This window comes from Grus americana, chromosome 3, assembly GCF_028858705.1.
Source record: "Grus americana isolate bGruAme1 chromosome 3, bGruAme1.mat, whole genome shotgun sequence".
NCBI lineage: Eukaryota > Metazoa > Chordata > Aves > Gruiformes > Gruidae > Grus > Grus americana.
The window spans coordinates 103,796,926-103,817,159 of NC_072854.1; the positions used below are offsets into that span (position 1 = coordinate 103,796,926).

Consider the following 20,234-nt stretch of genomic DNA (forward strand, 5'->3'; position numbering starts at 1 on the left):
CAATATTCCATAGGAAAACGTACCACTAGTAATGTTGAAGAAGTTCCAAAGGGCTAGAGCAAGGAAGGAATGACATGGAGGAGAAATGACAACTGGCCAAAGACAACTGTACCAATTTGCTATTTGCAAGCTAACAATTCCATACTTGTGTGTAAGGCAAAAAAGAGACAAACTGGAGAGATGAGTAGGACACGGGTAACTCATCTGGTTTTAGATTGTAAAGCCATTCAGGAATAACTTGCTGCTTCAATGCCCAACCAAACCAGCTGTATCTAAGAGAAAATACTGGTTGACGTAGTAGTTCCTGAGACCTTGCTACCATAGCTCAAACTACCCATTAGTCAACTTGCAATTTCCACAGTAGGACACAAGACAGAAGGCATTATGCTGAATTGCAATGTTAACTTACATATTGTTAGGTCAGGAGGGAGACACAGTAGATGGCCTGGGTATATTGCTGTTGCCTCTATTACAGATGAACAGAGCTATCAATCCTGCTTCTTCTGTACAAATTAAATAACTTTGAAAGGATAAGGGTTGCATATGGTGTATGCAAGGCTGCAGGACGTCCTGTAAGGTGAGCGTAGGAAGATATGAGAAAACGCAGAAGAAGATGAAGGCATGACTGAGAAAGTGAGTGCACAAGAGTCAGGATAAATAACACAGATGCCTGAAGATCACTGTAGAGCAAAAGGTCAGTGGAAAATGCTGGTTTAAAAGAATTGTGGGCTGGACTCATCACATTGATATATCCACATCACAAGTCAATTGATTCAATGAGTTTCACCATCACACAACTGAAGTGATGCAGCAGCAAACCAGGTTAAAATATTCTCTTTCCACATCTCTTCTATTGTGGAAAAGAAGGAAATACTACAGGGGAAATAGGAACAATACCAAAAGAAGTGGGCAATAAATTCAGAGTGACTGAGGAGATTGGATGATTGAAGAACCTGGTAATGGTATGTGGAACATTTCTTTTGTCGGTCACTGATGCAAACCTGGATCAGCTCGAGAATGACAAAAACTGGTGACCATATGAGAAATGAGTCAGTGCTGTTGGTATTCATGTTAGCGAAAATGCCATGATGATTGACAATAATTGCAACTCTTGTTAACATTATCAGCAGAGAGGGAAGCCATGGTCTAAGCAGACAGAAAGGTTGATTGCTCCTCTCCTCTGAAAGCAGAAAAAGCCCTGTGAAATAACAGTCAAAGCAGACTGGTGATCTGCTCTCTGCTCACCATATAGAGAAGTTTGCTCAGTTTTAAGTGGGATGTATCCTGTACCTTTCAGCGGCCTTATATTAATTTTAATTTACGAATGCAAAGAAAAGCTAGGATGCCTCAGAAGTGAGTAAATCAAGCACCATGAAGAAATTTCTCTCTTCTTCTTAGTCCTGAGAGAAAGGCATAAAGAAGAGAAAAAATTCTATTCAATCTTCTTGGCTATGTTGGCTGAAGAAAGTGACCTTTCATGTCTATTCCTTTAAATCTTTTAGTTTGAAATTCTGTTGTTTAAAATGTTTGAAAAGTATTGCAATTTACCATTTGATGAACATCCTGCCAGTAATTACAGTCAAATTTGAGTATCTTCTACAAAATTTCTCATTTCCTATTTTGTGCTGTAAGGCCATCGGGCAAAAAATGACTCAATATACAAGGGAAAGAGTAAATCAGACTTCAAATAAAATATGTAACACTGAATATCTGACAGATGGGGAAAATATATTGAAAGCTTGACTTTCATTGACATTTGACCCCTTTCTTCTACACTGACAATGAAGAAGCTCAGACATTTCAATTTTTTTTCTGTATAATCTTTCTCAGCTCTTGTAATCAGAAATATTGGTGTTAACAACAGTATTCCAAACATTTAAGAGGAAAATACTACTTTGGTCGTAGATAGGAACTCTTTAAAATTCAGATATAGTTCTTAAACTGAAGTTGAGTTTCAAGTTTAGTCTCATTTATCCATCAAAAACACTGGCACATTTTTATTTTGGTTTATCTTGGTTTTTACTAACATTTTGCAGCGAAAAGCCAGCATTCCTTTCTTCTATAAAATATGCTCTGATGGCCTAAGTTATGACTCTGTCTGCTGTTCAAGCTAGTCTGAAATTGTACCTCGTCCATGGCCAAGTGTCTCTTCAATCCTGCTTTGTGCTGTCACAGCAGGAACAGAGGCTGAATGCACAAGGTTTGGGTGATTCTGCTGCTGACAGCAATCTCTACGATATCAGGCCAGCTTCCTTCCGCTTCACAGCTACGTTCACAAGTACCACTCTCCGTTCTCGGGCTGGCAACATTTTACAGTTATTTTATGACTTTACACACGCTTTGCAAAGAAGTAAAAAGTTGTGACTCCCACGCCACACCAAAGCCCTACAACCTGTCCCTGCCTTTGCAGATGATGTAAAATTGCAATCTAGTAAAAAAGGACTTTTGGATGGACAAAATTCAAATGTGAGGTGTTAAAAAGAAAGGGAGAAACATAAGGATCCAAAGTGCCACTGCAGCTCTGCAGAGACCTGAGTCTGATTTCAGTTATAGCAGTACAAAATAGGAGAAATCCAAGTCAGAGGATACATTATGAAACTCTAAGAATCAGCACCATGAAGACCAAAGTCAGTCTCACTAGGCAGATGTTTGCAGAGGTAATTAAAAAAATACAAACCGAAACGTAATTCAAGAATGAAAAAAAGGAGATCTCAAACGCTATCTAAACCAGATAAAATAATAAAGAGAAAAAATGAGGTCACACATTTGGAGTGAAATGTATAGTCTTAGTTTTCTTTTTATAATAAAAGTATCATAAAAATGGAAGGAGGCACAGCTAAGGGCATCCAGAATGATACAGGGACTCATGGGTCTTATATATTCTGAAAGGTTAGAAAAAGTAGGTCTGTGTTGTTTGGAAAAGAGGATCTTATGAGGGACTTCAATGAGATACATGAAACTCTAAAGGGACCAAGGAAGAGAGATGCAGCAACGCTATTTGAGCTAGTGTCAAACGCAAGCTCAAGGGGACACAAAATTATGCCAGAGAAAAGCCTGACAATGAAACTCTCTAGGTGGAAATATCTTATACTAAGAACAAAATACTGAAGATTGCAATGACTGCAAATAGTTTAAATAATTTAAAAAACAAAAAAAAACCCAAAGAACAAAACCCCCCAAACAACTTAGGAAAGTGAAGTCGGTTGAAATAAATATTTCTGTAAATAAAAAGACTGAAATCAAAGTTTGAGTCATGGTCTTACTTTAACTTCACAGAAGATGTGACCCAGAATTAAGTTTTTCCCTCTTAGTTTGATGAGAAATTAACAGTGGACAGTAGAAAGTCCTTTGAACTTGCACTCTCAACATCCCTCAACGTCGTTTCACCCCCAGCGTGCTCCATCAAGTAATCAAGTCAAAACACAGTAACCCAATGAAACACCAAAGTAGGAGAATTAATTGCAACGTCAATCCCTGGCTGGCCTTTCAGATTCTCCCCTGTGCTAAATTGCCATTTCATGACCCAGCTGCACGCTGCCTCACAGCCTGCCCACCCATCACCTTCCCACTCTGGCACCAGCTGCGTCACGGGACACTCGGTGGGCACTTTCCTTCTCCTCCGGTCTTTCTCTCCGAAAAGGAAACGGGCTGCGGTCGCACAGCAGCACCTGCCCCCGAAACGTGCAGCGTGACACTGGTACCCCCTGGCAGAGGAATTAGTAGCTGTGAGCAACCATCATGGGAATCCAGCAGGAACCTGAGCAGGTAGGAGAAGAGGAAAGCCACATAATAAACATGAAACTCCCAAAAAAACCTCTTGGGCAAAAATTGTGTTGACATGAACTTAAGGATGAGGGAGACATCAGTACCTGGAGGGCAAAAAATCCTCGCGGGGTCTCACATCATCCCCAAATGAAGCCATTCTGAGCATACAATTACTCTTAACACTTCCTGCAGTGAAGCCATCAGGAAAAATGTGTGAATAAAATCAACAGTGTTTGTAAAAAGAAGTTTGATCCAAAGTGGATTAAAATACTTATAATTCAATCAAGGAACATTACCACAGGTTAGAGTGGGAGTTGACAGGGACCCTCATTTCTGTGTGAATCCTTACACTGTCTGGGTTTCTTAACTCGGACTTCAGAGTACCGACTTTCTACAGAACTGCAGATACCTACTCCCTTAAGGTGATATTGTTATGGGCATTAACATAAAGTTTAGTAACACTGTAAATATGCCTACAAATACCTGCTTATCCTTACTTAAAACTATTCTAACATTTCATTAAAAAAAAAAAAGGAAAAAGGTATTTATCTGTATTTCTGGCATCAAAATTAATTGCCATCGTCCACCTGCCTATCCCAAATGTGCCTTAGCTCCAAGAAAGTTATTTAATTTTGGAGCTAGAAATTTGAAATTTCACATACATAAACAATGAGAAAAGGCAACAGATAACAGAGGTAAACCTAGCATCTAGTCACTTCCAGATTTCCAACAGAAAGGCAGTATCTCAAGATGTAGTGCAAGAGGGTATTTTACATCCAATTAGGCAGGGAAGCCAAGCTGAATGGGTTAAAATTTGCCACCGATCCCAAGTAAGTGATTTTCTTAACCCCCTAAGGGTTCAAACTGCACTGGGAGGAAAAAGCAATTATGCAATGAATAGGAGAGGGGAAAATATGTCCCAAACTGGTTTGCCTGCAACAAGGTACAGATTCTGCAGGGAACAGCTGAGCTCCCCAGGTTATTCTTTGACCACACCCGAAATAAAAACTAAAGGATATTTCGGAGAATAGGAAAACACAACAGCTCAGATAATGTCCCAGGCAGTATATTCATTACAGGCTCATCAGAGTGGATGCCTGCAGTAGGAAGATTAAATACCCATTTACCAGCATCAGAGGAGAGTTTGGTTTTATAATGTATTGTCCCCTATTCCCCGTGAGGCTGCTTTGTTTGATAAAATGCTGAGTGTGGTGTAAAAATATCCCCCTCTCTGTAATTTGCACTCCTCTCCATTTAAAGCTATTCTTGCTGCAAACGAGAATTGAAAGCTGCTAAAATTAAGTGGTGTCAGTTCTCAATGACACTTTAATGATAGAGCGCTCAGCAAATGAGATGAGAATGAATTCCAGCTTCTCTGCTAAAGATAGTAACCAGCACTAAACAGTATAATGCTCCAACTGGGCTACACTTCACCTGCTTCATTCATATTTAGTAGAACTGAAATAGGGAAACTATAATTAAAATGGTCATAAAACGAAAAGTGCTAATTTCTAATGGAGATGACAGGAAACAACTGAAGCTTGTGAAGTCAAAGCACAGCCCTTCTTTGTCACGTCCGTACCGCCACGGAGGCCACCGCTGGCTGACCACAGGGCTGATCTGGGGCTGTGCGGCGTCTTCCTCCCTGCAGAAACTGCCGCTCCCAGCAACTTTGGTCTAAACCTACTTAACTGGCACAGACATGGGAAAAATGAAGTTTAGGAAATCCTGCATGGTTTTGGGCTAAATGAAACTACTGCCTCTGAAAAAGCATTCAAGGAAAAAGAAAAAAACCAACCCACCATGTAAACACTTTCTTTCTCTCAGTATTGTATCGTTTGGACCTTCAAGGACGTCCACCCAGCCTTCCGCACAGATCATGCCTGTAGCTTCACTACCACTAACAAATGACAACTTCAAAGTATGTCAGCTGGGTGCTGTCACCTCTGTGCCCCACTTGTGCCACTTCAGTGTTGCAAAGGTGTTTTGTGATGGGACAATTATTCTCTGGAAAAAAAAAAATGAATTCTTTTGCTCAGGTTTGTGAGCCTGGCGTAGCAAAGGCAGGCTCCTTCTGTTGCGTTGGCTCTGGTGCAGGGGGAAATGCGAGCTCTAAATTCACATAGTGCCTGGGCAGAGCCACCACTGCCTTTCCTCCTGCCCCATATAGCATGGGCTCACAGCCTGCATTGACAGTGTGCTTCTTTCTACAAACTGTCATGAAAGAGAAGTAGATTGTTTCCAACCCTTGACAAAAACTGCATTATTTTTGTATAATGCTATGCCGTTCAGTTAAATAGCCAACTCTGTCAAACATATGAATGGAAGGTAAATATTAAGGCATGCAAAGTATAAAAAGCAGTCATTATGGAGAGAGAAGTATTTATTACTATAGGAAATCTTCAGTGGACTTACAATTATGAAAGCCGTCTTGTAATAAGGTGAGTTAAGGTTTCAAAATTCACTGCAAGTACTTGCAGAATATTCCATATGACTAAAATGGAGATGGGGCCACCTGTGATGACTGACAGTAAAATCTTTATGCCTTGTAGTAATATCAGGTTTTCTTTACAAATACAATATATTTGATGGATAAGTGATCCTGCAAATACTTTACAAAGTTTTAAAATAAGGTGTCAGCACTATTTTCCCACCCTTATCTTGAGGAAACCGGACTGTATGTGTACCCTGAATCTTTACCTACAAATACTTCTTCCAATGTCTTCTAACAAATAATGCACTAAAGAGAATTTCTTTGTATGGTAAAAAAAAAAGAAAAAAAAGCTTTTGCATTTGCACATAACAGAACATGTCCAAAGCTGTTTAAATGTCTAGGAGTTGCAAAACTGGTGGCCTAATGGGCTGAGTGCAGGTGAAATGGTCACGGGTGAATGAGAACAGTAATTCCTCACATACCTCTGCATTTCTTCCCAGACAATGATCCTATCCTGACTGTACAAATAATAACTTGACAGCACTTGTCAAGAGCTTCTTAAAATGACCTATCTTGACCATTGCTACCACTATTTCCAGATCTGATAATATTGTATATATGGTTCTTACGCAATATATTTGTGTGTCTTCTGTTATGTACATAGCTCGAACCATATATATTCTTTCTGCAAAGATTGCGTGACTTTGGTCATTTCAGATTTCATTCACAAACCTCCCTTCCTGCTTCCCTCCCTTCCTAGCTCAGCTCTGTTTCAGGGAAGCAGGCTTTCACGGTGTAACCAAAGGAGACATGAGAAAGTTTCAACCGTTGCATGATTGTTACTTTTCTGTGTCTCAGTCTGGCATAATTAGGGTAGGGTAAACTAAAGCTACCAAAAGGGCTCTGGTTCAATTACTACTTCTGCTATTAATTTAACAGGAAAAATAAAAAATTATTAGTACTCCACAGATGATGATTGCACACCCAGTTCTGCTCTTCAGGGTTCAGAATGTCTTATGAACACAAAGCGTGGGACGATAGCTCCAGATCAGCAAGCAGTCCCAGCTAAACTTAGGTTGAAGTTTTATGAAGATAAATGTATGCACATCAAGGTGTGGCGCAGAGACATTTTGTTCCTGCTGTTTGGGTAGGCAGGACTGGAGGCAGAAAGAGGATCAAGTGTATCGTGATGCCAGCACGTTAAGCCTGTTTGGCTTATTTCAGCCCCAGGTCGGTCCTCTCAGTCGTGCCCTTCATCTGCCAGGAGTCGTGAAGGAAGGCGCCAGCTCAGCAGCACCTTGAGTAAGGGAGGTTGGTATGGGCTGACGGAAAGGCACCGTAATTACTTTCCCTCCGCCGAGTACCCCGGCGTGGGTAGATGTGTGAGGGAGACGAGAGGGAAAGGGGACCCTGCAGTCTGCTTATTATCCTCTGAAATTTCCTTCGTGCAAGGGGAACTGTGCGTGCTGATGGAAAATGGCTGCAACCTGGAGAACATGCCTTCCTTGCACTCAATTCATGCTTCTTTTGAATCCCAGCCAGCCCGACATCTTTTTATTAGGATTCTGTCTTGTATATTGGAGTAAATATGAACTAGATTCACTTACGAATCCTGTGAGGTACTGAGCATCACTTGTGAGATGCTAACATCTCTGATCTCCTATCAGTTTGATGCACCATGCATAGTTGGTCTTTTACACTCTTAGAAAGGTATTAGGCAAACAAACAAACAAACAAAAAAAAAAAAAAGAAGAAGAAGGAAAAAAACCCCACTCCCTATCAAAGCAGTTTTACAGAGCTTTGGAAACAGCAAGACAAAATAAATATTGAGTGAGAAGGAAAAAAGCCAGTATTGCATCAAATACTTGCCCCAGGTCCTACAACAGCAAAAATGAGGTGACATGCAGCCATACATGAGTGGACAACATGTCAGCGGCACAGAGGGTCTCTTCATCGTCACACATGTCCCCTAACTGGCAGTTTACCCCCTCAGACACAATGTTAAGAGACACAGGAAGAATGTTCTCTTTTTGAAAAGTGTCACATAAAGTAGCTTACCAGCCTGGCTGGCAGAAAATCATATTTTCTGATATCTGATGTCACATTTTATTAGATTTAGGATACTATTATCCTACTTACTTAGGGGTTTAAAAGTATCCTTTTTATAGCTAATGCCACAGGTAGAATGTTAAACTACAGACGTTTTGCAATAAAGGACTAGACTGTTCCTTATACACATCTGGTATTTTTTGCCCCAAACAATGCAATAGCTGTTCAGTATTTTTTATCTTTTTTTTTTTTTTTTTTTTTGATCCTTGCACATTTGTCCTCAGTTCATCCACTAACCTATGAGTGAATCCGGTTCTAGAGTCTGCAGAATTCTGGAACTATAATTTGTAATTCTTTTAATATATTTTAATGAAATATGATTATTTAATACCCATAGATGGTTTCATCTTAACTCCAGAGTTCAGAGAGTAGTTGTCCTTTCAGTTCAAATAATGGCATTTGCTGTAGTGCTTGCCAGCAGTTTCCACCTGCTAATAAATAAAATTCACAGTATACACTTTGCAATGCTTGGGATTATATCGGTGCTGAATTATCCGTTCGCATTTATGCAGAAAAGTTTTATCTTGATTTCAATTATTAGTGGACCTTTAAATAAAACCTTTTATTGAATCAAATTTTCTTTAAAATCTTTAAGCAAAATTTTGAATATTGATAATTGAGTTTTTTGGACTGACGGCAGTTTCGAGTTCTAGACCTTTTAATTTAATTAATATTGTTTTCTGAATATAGTCATGCTCCTACTTAAAGCTGCAAAATCCGTGTGTATTTAAGGGCAGAACTTGATTCATACCATCAAGTACATTCATGACTGCCATCAAAAGATACTTACTTCTGATGTATTCTGGAGGAAAGGCTTTTTTACTCAGGGGACAATTGGCTTATTTACATAGACGAGAATTAGTCTTACCCACCAATTAAAATATAAATGTACCTTTTCTATATCAATTTTACACCATTTAGTGATTAAACTATAGATTTTATCCCTAATCAGTCTCTACATCTTTAGTTACTTCTCAGTGCTATAATTCAGCGATAGCAAAGCGTTACCGAGAGGCACCCCGCTGAACAGCAGGTTCTCGGAGTACGGGATGAAGCAGCCAGGAAAATCCTCAGAACTGCGTGGCATTCTTGAGTCGTTCATACAGCTCTGCTTCAGTCACAACTGTCCTGAGAATGGGGAGGCAGAAATCAGAATGCTGATCAAACATTAATATTTACTAGTAGTCAATAGCATGCTTTTGGCAGGGGTTCTTCAGTGCTACTTACAAACCGAAGGGAAGCGGCTCCACAGGAACTCAGAAATAGCATTCAATTTCTGATAAAGGAGAAATGCTTTTTGTAGTGTACACTATCAGCTGCTGCAGGCTTTTAAATAAAAAAATCCAGAAGACAGCATGATGCTTTTAAGAAGGAGAAAGATCCAGATGCTAGCATCACTAGTATCACTCTATCTTTAATATTTTACAGCATTTTCTCCAAACAGAGCTGCAAAAAAAATCTCATTCCATAGATTTGAAACATTTAGGTCAAGAATTGTACATGTAAGACAAGAGACCTTCAAAGAATATTTAGGTATGACACTAAGGGCTCTGCAGCTGAGTAAGGAATGTCCTTCTCACCACCAGACTAAACCAACAAGCCTGTGTGCTCTTGGAGCTGCTGGCCTGGGTCAGCTTTAGCCTGATGGCTCGCTTTTGTGGGAGAGGTCTCTAAAGAAACCTGCTAGATGACACCAAGTTGCTCCATGAAGCAGAAGCACTTTTGTGAGAAATTTCCAAACAGATTTTTTTTTTAATGCAATTTATAATCCTTTACAATAAAAAGCCACATGTGAACAAAATCAATATAAAGACTGCTGAATAAAACCTTTTTTCCCCTCAGAACCCCTCTGTACTTTATCAGTAGAGAGTAAGAATTCGTAGACTTTATTTCAACTTTTCCTACTCTCTTTTAAAGTTTATCATTCCTTGGGGTAACTCCATTAAGAGACTATCTCGTCACCTGCACTGACCATATGGTTCTTTCTCTCTTAAGAGTAATGTGTCAATCCAATACAGCCACTATACTACTTGTACTTCTCCGTCATCATTACAAGTATGTTTTCAATTTTTTAAAAATAAAATATTTTTCTGTATTTTCTAAAAAGCATTCATTCACTTAAACACAGCCAGGGACTCTGTTTCTTTCCATTTTTTAAAATCTCTGGATTTTAAGTTTTTCCACCTTTACTGAGAATCATTTCCACATTTCTCTAAATTGTTTCTCCAAATCACTCTATCTTTTGTCTTAAAAAAAATAAAAAATAAAAAAAAGTAACTAGCTTCGTATTTAGGTCTACAACTGACCTTTAGGATTGGTCTCCTTAGTGTACATTTTAGTAGGCATAATTGTGTTGAAATATGAATTAATTTGGTAGTGGTCTCCCCTGCATACCCAGGATTATTTTGAGAAGATGAATGTAACCTTCAGCTGTGTTCTGCAGAGGTTTTATTCCAGAGCCTTTCACTGTGATTTGAGATTGAAAGCTTACCAATATTTGAAGAATGCCATTGAGCACTAGGCTGTATTTGTTTGTCTCCTGAACTCATTCAATTAGGAAAATAATCCATTATGGAAAATCTTGATTAAAAGTTGGCTTATTCTCCCATTTGATTAAAATTCAGCATTACACTGAATCAATTGTTCAGTACTTCTGTGAAACCTGCATCAACTGCAGGCAGAAGACTAATTGCTCTGTTGCTCTTGCATCTTACTCACCTTTTCTGTCCTCTGATTATAAAATCTACCGGAGAACAACAAACACGTTCAAATACTGTGGTTTCACTGGGTCCTTGACCCTATTCCCCACGGCAGACAGAGACACCGCGAGAGCCTGAGGGGACTTGGGGGTGGAGAGGATTTTCCCGGCCAGAGGCTGTAGCTCCACAGCCCCTGTCCCAGGATGGAGACTGTGGCATTGCATATTCCTGCCATCAACTTCTTGGGTTTCTTAGCTTTCTGAAGCCTGAATAAAATCTTCAGGATTTAGTCCTTTGCATATTTCCACAACGACATCGGCAAACAAGGCTAATCTTGCCTGCCAACAAAATGTTTTTATAACTCCATACTAAATCCCTAATTAAAATCGCCACCTAGAAAACTCTGCAACAAACAAAGCATTTGAGGTTGGGCTGCAACCTGACAGCCGTGTGACTGGAGAGGACGGCTTCTTTGTCCCAAAACTTAATCTCAAAGTCATCTGTATCCTCCTCCTCTGTGTTTAGCTCTGGAAGAGCTAACTCTGTGCAGCCGCTCAGACCGCTGAACAATTTCCGCAGGTGAAGTCCTGACCTTGGCCACATCAGTGGCAAAACTCGCGCCGATTTCAATAAGGTCGGGCTATAGCTTCAAAAAGTGGCAATAAAAAATAAACCGGTAATGAAATACTAGGTGGTTTGCTTTTCAGCGTATTTTCATTTGCCGTTCATGTCTCCTTTGGCAAACGTGATAGCTTGCAGCAATTAGAAATCTCGACTCAGGAAGATTCTCAGACATAAACAAGAATGCAGCCATAGTTCCCAATCAAAACTTCATGGAGAAGCTTTTCCAATTTATTCTTACAGTATGACTAATTCTTTTTACTATTTCCATAAATAACATTACTGCCAGTTTTCCCTAGTTTTCACACAGGGTGGCTTTTGCTAAATGTAGTTGAACTCTAATATTGAACCAACTAACTGCCAACTGCAGCACAAGGATTGATTTTTTTTTTTTGTATTTTTATTTTTTTCAGTTCTCTTATATCTCAATTGCTCTTTTGGCTTCTTTATGGCTTTTTCCTGAGGTTAAGATGTTATGTATTGAGAAGTTTGCCTAGCGGAACATTTAAAAAGTAAAACAAGAACCTCTACTTTCAGTATATTGCCAGCAAACCGTAATGTTAGCTATCAAAACAGTCTTTTATTTTGTTATTTGATGAGGAGACAAGAGAGAAAAATTGACATAAACACATTTCAGATCTTCAGCTGATTCAAAGTTTTAATGGTTGGTGTCTTCACCGGCAAACATACATTTAAAAAGTGACTTTAGAAATAGTCCAAAATAATGCAAGAAAAAGCAGCTTTAGGAAATAGTCACATATTGGGTGTGGATTCCTTGAGTTTAATGTTACTTCCACTTAGAATTATTAACTGGAATCAAATATTTGTGAAATTTAGGGAAACGCTATTTTATTACCTCAGACTGAGAGGCGAGAGTGAAACTATTGTGCATAAATAACGTGGGCAGGTGAAGCTGAGCGCAGTGGAAATAGGAGAGTTACTGAAATAACTTTGAGGTCAGTATTTGTGATGAAAATAGATAAGATTTATGGCAAAGTAATTCAATCAAACAATCTGAAGCAGGTCAGAAGTATTTCATTCTAATGTAGCGTTATAAAATCTATAGACGTCGTGCAATTAAATGAAAAGCAAAAGCAAGCCATAGATTGTTGCCGAAGAGAAGAGAATAAAAGAAAAAGCAAAAGAAAATGTCAGCTGCAGGAGATCTCATTTTGGAAACCTACAATATGTTGATTGATAGGACCGGCGTTCTTCAAGCTCTGTCACAGCTGAAGTATAAAGCTGTCAGTGCACGTGATAATGATGGATGCTCTAAAACATGCAAATAGCATGAAAAATCATTTCTCACATAATTTTGGAAGATGAGAGGAGTTGTGAACTGAGGGGAGAGGGGAGGGTAGGTCGAGCTTAACATTCAGCCAAGAGGAATAGGCGGCTGCTCTACCACTGCTTGAGTTGTTAATTACTATGCAAGCGAAACAATGAGTTATGCCGGCCTTCTGCAAATTTTCCCACGGAAATTTTATTGTGACCAGCGGAGGAAGAGAGGCAGAACTGCAGCCTCGGAGCCGAACACAATGGTGTGCTCCCCCGGAACAAATCCGCGCAAAAGGGAATCTGCTCCAGGGGCTGCCGGCACTTTCAGGAATGTGTTGCTTTAAGAACGTGCTGTGTATTTCAGAGCTGACATTTACAGTATACCATCAATATTGGGGGTGTTTCAGTTAATTAGCCACTTTTATTAACACTGAAGTACAGTAAAACCCCATGTAAGTGTTAAGAATGTAAATTAGCGCTGTGCCCAGGCTGATCTAGCTGATCTAGCTCAAAGCAGTGAACTATCACACACTGCCCCCATATTTATGGTGCTTTTTATTTTCCAGACTGAGCAAAGGTTGCTCACACTTCCAGCTGATTTTCACCTCTTGTTGTGCATATGCGTGTGCTTGCATGTGCCAAAGTTCACAAGAAGCAACAAAGCTCCAAGTGCAATCTTTACATTGCTGGATTTTATTTTTACTAGGAAAATCAGGAAAATCACATTCATAACTGACTCTAGTGAAAAAGAAATAATTAATGCTGGTTTCGTGGTTCTTTTTTTAAAAGTTACAATGATAGACCATATAGCATCTAAACTGAGGAAAAACAGCACCATAAAAAAAACAAAACCATTATTTATATAAAGTGTCTTGCCTAGGCTCCATGAAATGACAAAAGTCACCCAGCTCACATCCCTTTCTGTTCAAAACTCCTCATTCCTCAGTCCTCATTCCATATTACCTTTTGACTATGCCTTATTTTCAAAACTCTGCCTCACTCAGCACAAGTCTACATACTGGATCTTGTCTCTACTGAATCTTTTTGCTTACTTCATCCCACCAAAAACGTCAGCTTAATATAAGCCCACCTGTGTGTTTTCAAGTCTACCTTTTGCCTTTGATTTTACAGGGTTTTCTTCAATCCTGTGTTTCTTCATAGCAAATCCTAATAATTCTAGTCCCTCTTAAGCAGATAACAGCTGATAGCAGGATTTTACACGTCTGTATCCTTCCAATAGTCATGCCTTTCCTAAATTTGACAATAAGGAGATTAATAAAAAATTCAAAAATACCATTCTGAGTCTTTCACTAAATGTTTTACGTGCAGTCTTATCTGTATCTGTATGTCAGACCACAAGCTCTTGGAGGCAAAGACCGCCTCTCTTCCTGCCGTGCATACTGCTGAACACACCGTCACACTCCACAAATTACAAATAATGAGCAATGACGATGGACCTTATTTTCTACTGCCTTCCATCTTATTGCTGTTTACCTCGGCACAAAACAAGTGTCAAAGAGGTGACATTAGCAAGCGCTGTGGTTCCTCAGCCGCTCGGCATGTTTTAAGTTGAACCCTCATTCATAAAAGAGGACACAAAACCTGAACGCTTCAGAAAATTTTATCTAAACATTTTACTAAGTTGCAAATTGGGTTTCTCACTGAGTTCTGAGTCAATCCATTTCATACTTCATTTTGTTAAATATTGGTAACCATAACCAGGCTCTGGTCTTACTGTTTTGCACAGCCTTGTAGCAGGTAATACAAGAAAGCGAGGTTTTAAATGAGTCATGTTTTGATTTTTTTCTTTCCCCCGTTGGATTTCATCTTCGTCTCAGACCTGGAGCAATAGTTGATATTCATGTCTAGATATTAGTAATGCTTCATATTTGTTATTCAGCAGAATTATGCTCTTTTGGACTTGTTCAAGTTCACATTTAAAATTAATAATAACTCACTGTTGCTGATGATGAGTTCACGTCTCTCTTTATGTTGCTGTTTTACTTCTACTGTTAAGATTAAAAGGATACAAAGGTAGGTAGGGTGAAACAGAAGTTTAACAGAAGTTCTGAAAATCAATGTATATCTGAGCAAATCAAGACCCAAAGGTGCTGTACTGGGTTCAGACCAGCTCAAATAATACCTTCGTACCCGGGATGGATTAGGAAGTCTTTTCCCCTTGCCGCAATTAAAATGCACGTAACAAAAAAGGCTGGGTATCCCTGAGAGCCTTAAGTGAGGCAACTCCCCAGAAAGCAGATGCGATAACTGCCCAGTATCCAAATTACCAGGCGGAGTTTACAGAGCAGAGATGAGAAGCACTATGGCCGAGTAAAAAAAAAAAATCCCGCTCATCTAAAACATGGCCCACAGCCAACTTTTCCCAATAATGGTAGGTGACAGGCCAGAGCTGATCCAATGTGCATTTTAATTGGTGGCAAACTCAAGTAACAAGCCATTGCTGTTCATCTGTCAAAGAAGAAAAAAACCCCACAAACCAACATGTAGCACCGTGTTTATTTTGTTATTAGAATATGTATTACATATATTTGTACGTAAATTAGTTGAAGGTCTCTGGCATGTAACAGGAACAGAAAGAGTATTTTTTCCCCACTAATTTCCTAATACATACATCTTCAGAAGAGAAACAAATGGGAAAAGATAACATCTCTGTGGTCTGATGGAGGGAAGAAGACCCTGAGTCGTACTTAAAGCAGCTTGATAAATTGATCAGCCGCAGCTCGCGTAGGTAAAAGTTCTCAGAGGAAGAACGGCAACTATGCGTAATGATGCTTTTGCTTCACTTAAATACTGTGAAAAAAAGGGAAATGGCCTAATGCAGGCTTTTCAGAGCAAAAGCATCCAAAGCATGCCACTGACTTGAGAAAGCTTCCTTCTCGTTTTAAGCAGCTTCCCCAGACTTTAACTGTTCTCATTCAGGTTTCACTTTAAAGCATGAAAAAATGAGCACTAAAACTCTTATCAGGCCCTGGTTTAGCAAACACCCTTCATTAGCATACGTAGCACCTTCTCCCTCTTTGTTTTGGGTTGTGGGGTTTTTTTAGCCTCTATATTAACAAGACAAATCTGATCGGTCTGAAGGGGCTGCAAAGAAGATTGCATCGTTTAAGGGCAAGCTTTTGAAACCAAAAGGACTCCAACCAATTTCTTACGACCGAGAGGTGGGTACAGTTTCATGTGTTGCAGAGTATTCATGTGCTGCTCAGGAGAGCACAGATTGCATTCCATCAAAGGCAATTTTTCAGAGGTTGTCCCTCCTTTTGCTTTCCACGAAAATGAATCTATACCATTTACATGGAGCGCTTAACCTTCAGACTGTCCTTACTACAGCAACACTACTCCTATTGCAGATACATGTTTACTTAGACAAATCTAATTTACCCTTTGTTAATGTGTGCTGTCTTTACTTGCTATATTACATTAAAGTAGAAATAGAGTTACAAAAAAATTATCTTGCTTAAAATCATTCATAAGCTTTCATCAAGGGAATAAATTTACCAATTTCCCTCTTAGTTTATAACCATCCACTGTACTAACTTGACCTTTACCTAAACAGGGCTATAATTGCAGTTAAGATTATATAATTTACAATAACAACAAAAAATTACTTTTGAGGAACTGCTACTGGGCATGAATGTCTCACAGCCATTAAATGCATCATTCATCTTGAGAAGAAAATTATTCTTATCCACGTCGACATTTTTAACATAAACTGTAGTACTCTCTGTTGGCACTTTTTTACGTACCCATTAATCTCAATAGTAAAGCATAAGTCTCACCCACCTATTCTCTGAAGTTTGGATGTCACTACTGTGTACAATAAAAATTGTATATTCATGAACTCCATTTGTTTTATGTCCTTCTCTCTGTCAAAGTCTCCCAAGCAGCATATGCTTTGCTCTGTGGAGAATAAAATCAAATTTGTCTGTCTTGTCATATTGTCATCAAAGTGATACTATCACAATTAGATTAACATTTTGTGAAGGAGCTGAAGGGAGGGAAAGAAAATAGGAACACATTACAGAGAATCCCAGTTAACCCTTTCGCTAGCATAACCCCCCCTCTCAGTGGCACCCGGAGGAAAGGCGAGCCATCGGGATCCAAAACAAGCGACACCGTCCAGCTATCGCGCTCCTCCTCGGAGCCAGCGAGGTTACTTACCAGCCCCTCAAGGGACGTTTTCACCTGGAGGGCTGTCATTGCTGGTGAGAACAACAATAGCTGGGAGCGGAGCGCTTCCCGGGTTTCGTAACTAACCTGCGATGAGCGAGGGTGCAGCCACCCAGAGCGAGACCCCGTCCGGCCAGCCGCTGGGAGCACGCCGGGGCACCGAAACGGGATGCTGCAGGGCTGATGGAGCACCATGGGTACGTCTGCTGACCAGAAAATAAGAGTTTGTGAGCAGAAGAAAAATACCAACCGGTTTGGGTTTTTTTAGGTTTTGCTTCAGTTCTACTTTCACATTTATTAATTTGCTAAACAAAAAAAAACACCAAACAAATTAGTGATTTGGTCAGATAAAGGGGCAAAAGCCAGCCTGTTGTATACAGGTGAAGAAAAAGAGTCTCTAAATTTACTCACGCTGTGCAGAGCTGCATTTCCCCACCCCCTTCCAGTGTACAGACAATGTCCATGCAATAAATTATGCTTGCACAGGACAAAGATATGTATCTGTACAACTTATCTTCTTATTACAATTGCATCATCTGCACATTGATCTCCTTCTCTGGGGATTAATTCTAACATGAGCAGTCTCTGATACTTATTCTTCAAGACAGGCCTGCCAAGGATGTATTTTCATTCTCCTGTGTTAGAAGTTACCCACCAAACAGATAAATTCAACTTCCGGGCACATGCATCAGAGTGCACCTACTCTACCTTAGAATTTCTATGACAGTTATCAGCTGTTCAGATTGGACTATTTCTTCAATACATTTTCTGTAAAGTCAGATGGTAGTGTTACAATAATTCGCATTGTGCAATACTTAAAAAATGAAAAAATAATTAAAAGAATTTAAAAAAAAAAAAGACCAAAAGTAGTTCATGTATGCCTCCATGCAGAACATTACGGAATTTCCCACTGACAGAAATTAGTGTTGCCCACATCTTTGGGAAACAAATTCTATTCTCTTTAGTCAAATACATTGCTTTTCCTAATCCTGTGCTGTTCTCATGTGCAAGGATTTAAGCACATCATCTCTTTTATGTAAGAGAAAAATGGAAAATCACCTAGGACTGAATCTTAGGTGCCACGAGGGTTGCACGTTAGCCAAATAATATGGGAACAAACTGCATATGCAAATAGTGAGAGAGCAAATATTTTTTGTCCTACATTTTTTAAAATGTTGATTGTTTGAAGAGGGGGTCATAGGACGAAGCGCTGTGGACAGAGCGTTGGGAAAGAGAGGGGCAATGCACACCAAAGGGATGACAAAGTAACGAATAGCAGCGCAAACAGAAGAGGCAGTGGGGAAGGCACGGGCAGAACAATATACTGAGCAGAACAGTATCATATTCACACAAAAAAAAAATGGTAAGGTCAAAGAGGAGGAGAAGAAACTTCGACTTTGAGATTTTGCCAAGAGGCGGCTTTTGGTAACCAAGGCAGTTCTAGCAGAGCATAGAAATGAAAGCCAGCTGGAAGAGATTCAGAAGAGTTGGAGTAACTTAAGGTAATGGTGACGGACTGCCTGTCCACTTAATTTGGAAGTACAGGGAATGTGGGAAGGCAAGCAGGGTGGAGGGGATGAGTTTGAGAGATGCTTCTTCCTTCATACTGGCACAGGAAGAAGCTAGAGGACAGTGACAGGTAAGGGAAGAAAATAAGAAGGCGGCAAGAGCTGGCAGACTAGTGGTGTCTGTCCCGTGTAGAAATCACCCCTTCTCTCAAGAGCTGGCCATTTCAATGACAGAAAGGAAAACAAGACTTTAAAACCCCTTCTGTGAGAACCTGCTGTAGAGCATTGCTCACTCCTGCCTGAATGCGGAGAGAAGCTTTTGCTGCCGTTTCAGACACAAGACCTATGGGCTGATCTCATGAGTGCCCTCAACTCTTGCTGAAGTCAATAGGAGTTAAGGGCGTTCAGCACTTTCCAGGGTCAGGCCATGTATCACTTAAAAATAACTCACCAACATTAAACATCATTAAAGAAACTAATGCTCATTAACTAGCAATAGACCACTGGGAAAGGATCAATAGTTGTCTCCGAAATCATCTTACCTATTACAGTATATGCATACTCTACTTAATGACAGTGAAGGATAGTGACACTGAATGATAGGTCACTGATGACAGTGAATGGGAAAGACTGCTTCTTAATTAATCAGGATAGTATTAGCAAAGAATTTCACTTAACAAGGATACATTTGGGGGCCTAACCAGGTGATTAGGAGGAATGATGTTCTGACCCTTGGTGAAACAAAGTGGCAGGTTAAGAAGAAATACAAAGAACACCCTTTTTATTCTTCTGTTTTTCTTCAGAGCAGAGTGCTTTATTTCATCCAACATTTTTCATGGCATTGCTTTTCTTTAATTGTCTCTTAATAACTGCAGCAAATTCGTAATCAGGCAGGCTGATTCTGAGTCTGCCAATGGCAAGGAGTCTGCGGTGTGGCACTAATATGCTGTTCTGCCCGAACTGAACGGCTCTTGTTCTGCAGCCCTTGTTTAGGGAAAGCTTTTACCATATTTAACTACAGTTGTGGTCTGCCCTGATCTGGCTTTGAGGCCATTATTTGGCAGAGTGTGAACAGTCAAGGCTTGCATGCCTTGTACGATGTATGAAACCATCACAGAACTGGGCTCCAGTTATGAGTATAGTTTCCTTCTCTGATCTGGCTGTGGATTCCCTTTCCTACGGGATCCGCACATGTGAAATCACAGGGACCTCCAAGTGCAGAACACTTTCTGTGGCCTTCAAGAGATTATCTCATGGCAATTTTAAGAAAAAAATTAAAAGCAGCACTATCTTATCTGCATTCCACCAGTACATAATGACCCTCCCCATCTGACTGAATTTATTGTAATCCCTATAAACTTAAACCTCAAAGAATTCCAATGCCTTACACATCTCTCCTGTTCTAATTTATGAGAAGTTGGTAATGTGCCATCTGGAGGTTTCACTGCCATTGGGAAGCACGTTCAGCCCACAGTGGAAGCAAGTCAGGCCAAAAGGAGAAAGAAAAGAAAATGCAGGGGAAGGAGGAAGATCTGGCTTCAAGGAACAAGTGTCATGAACTCACGAAGATAAAAACTACATTTCAAAAAAATCAGTTTTAACTTGCACGATCGGCACATACACAGCCGA

The 20,234-nt window shown here is 39.8% G+C and overlaps 1 long non-coding RNA gene across 2 annotated transcripts; it reads right to left on the reverse strand.

The window, feature by feature from the left end:
• Positions 1 to 2,740: 2,740 nt before the first annotated feature.
• On the reverse strand, positions 2,741 to 17,210 carry LOC129205310 (uncharacterized). Of its 2 annotated transcripts, XR_008576687.1 has the most exons (8): positions 17,089 to 17,210; positions 16,711 to 16,827; positions 14,865 to 14,915; positions 9,536 to 9,634; positions 9,317 to 9,436; positions 8,640 to 8,739; positions 3,870 to 3,951; positions 2,741 to 3,757 (listed from the first exon to the last, which is right to left on the reverse strand). It is a non-coding gene; the product is annotated as an uncharacterized LOC129205310 (long non-coding RNA). The 2 variants fall into 2 exon arrangements; XR_008576686.1 differs by lacking the exon at positions 9,536 to 9,634.
• Between the last annotated feature and the right edge of the window lie 3,024 nt (positions 17,211 to 20,234).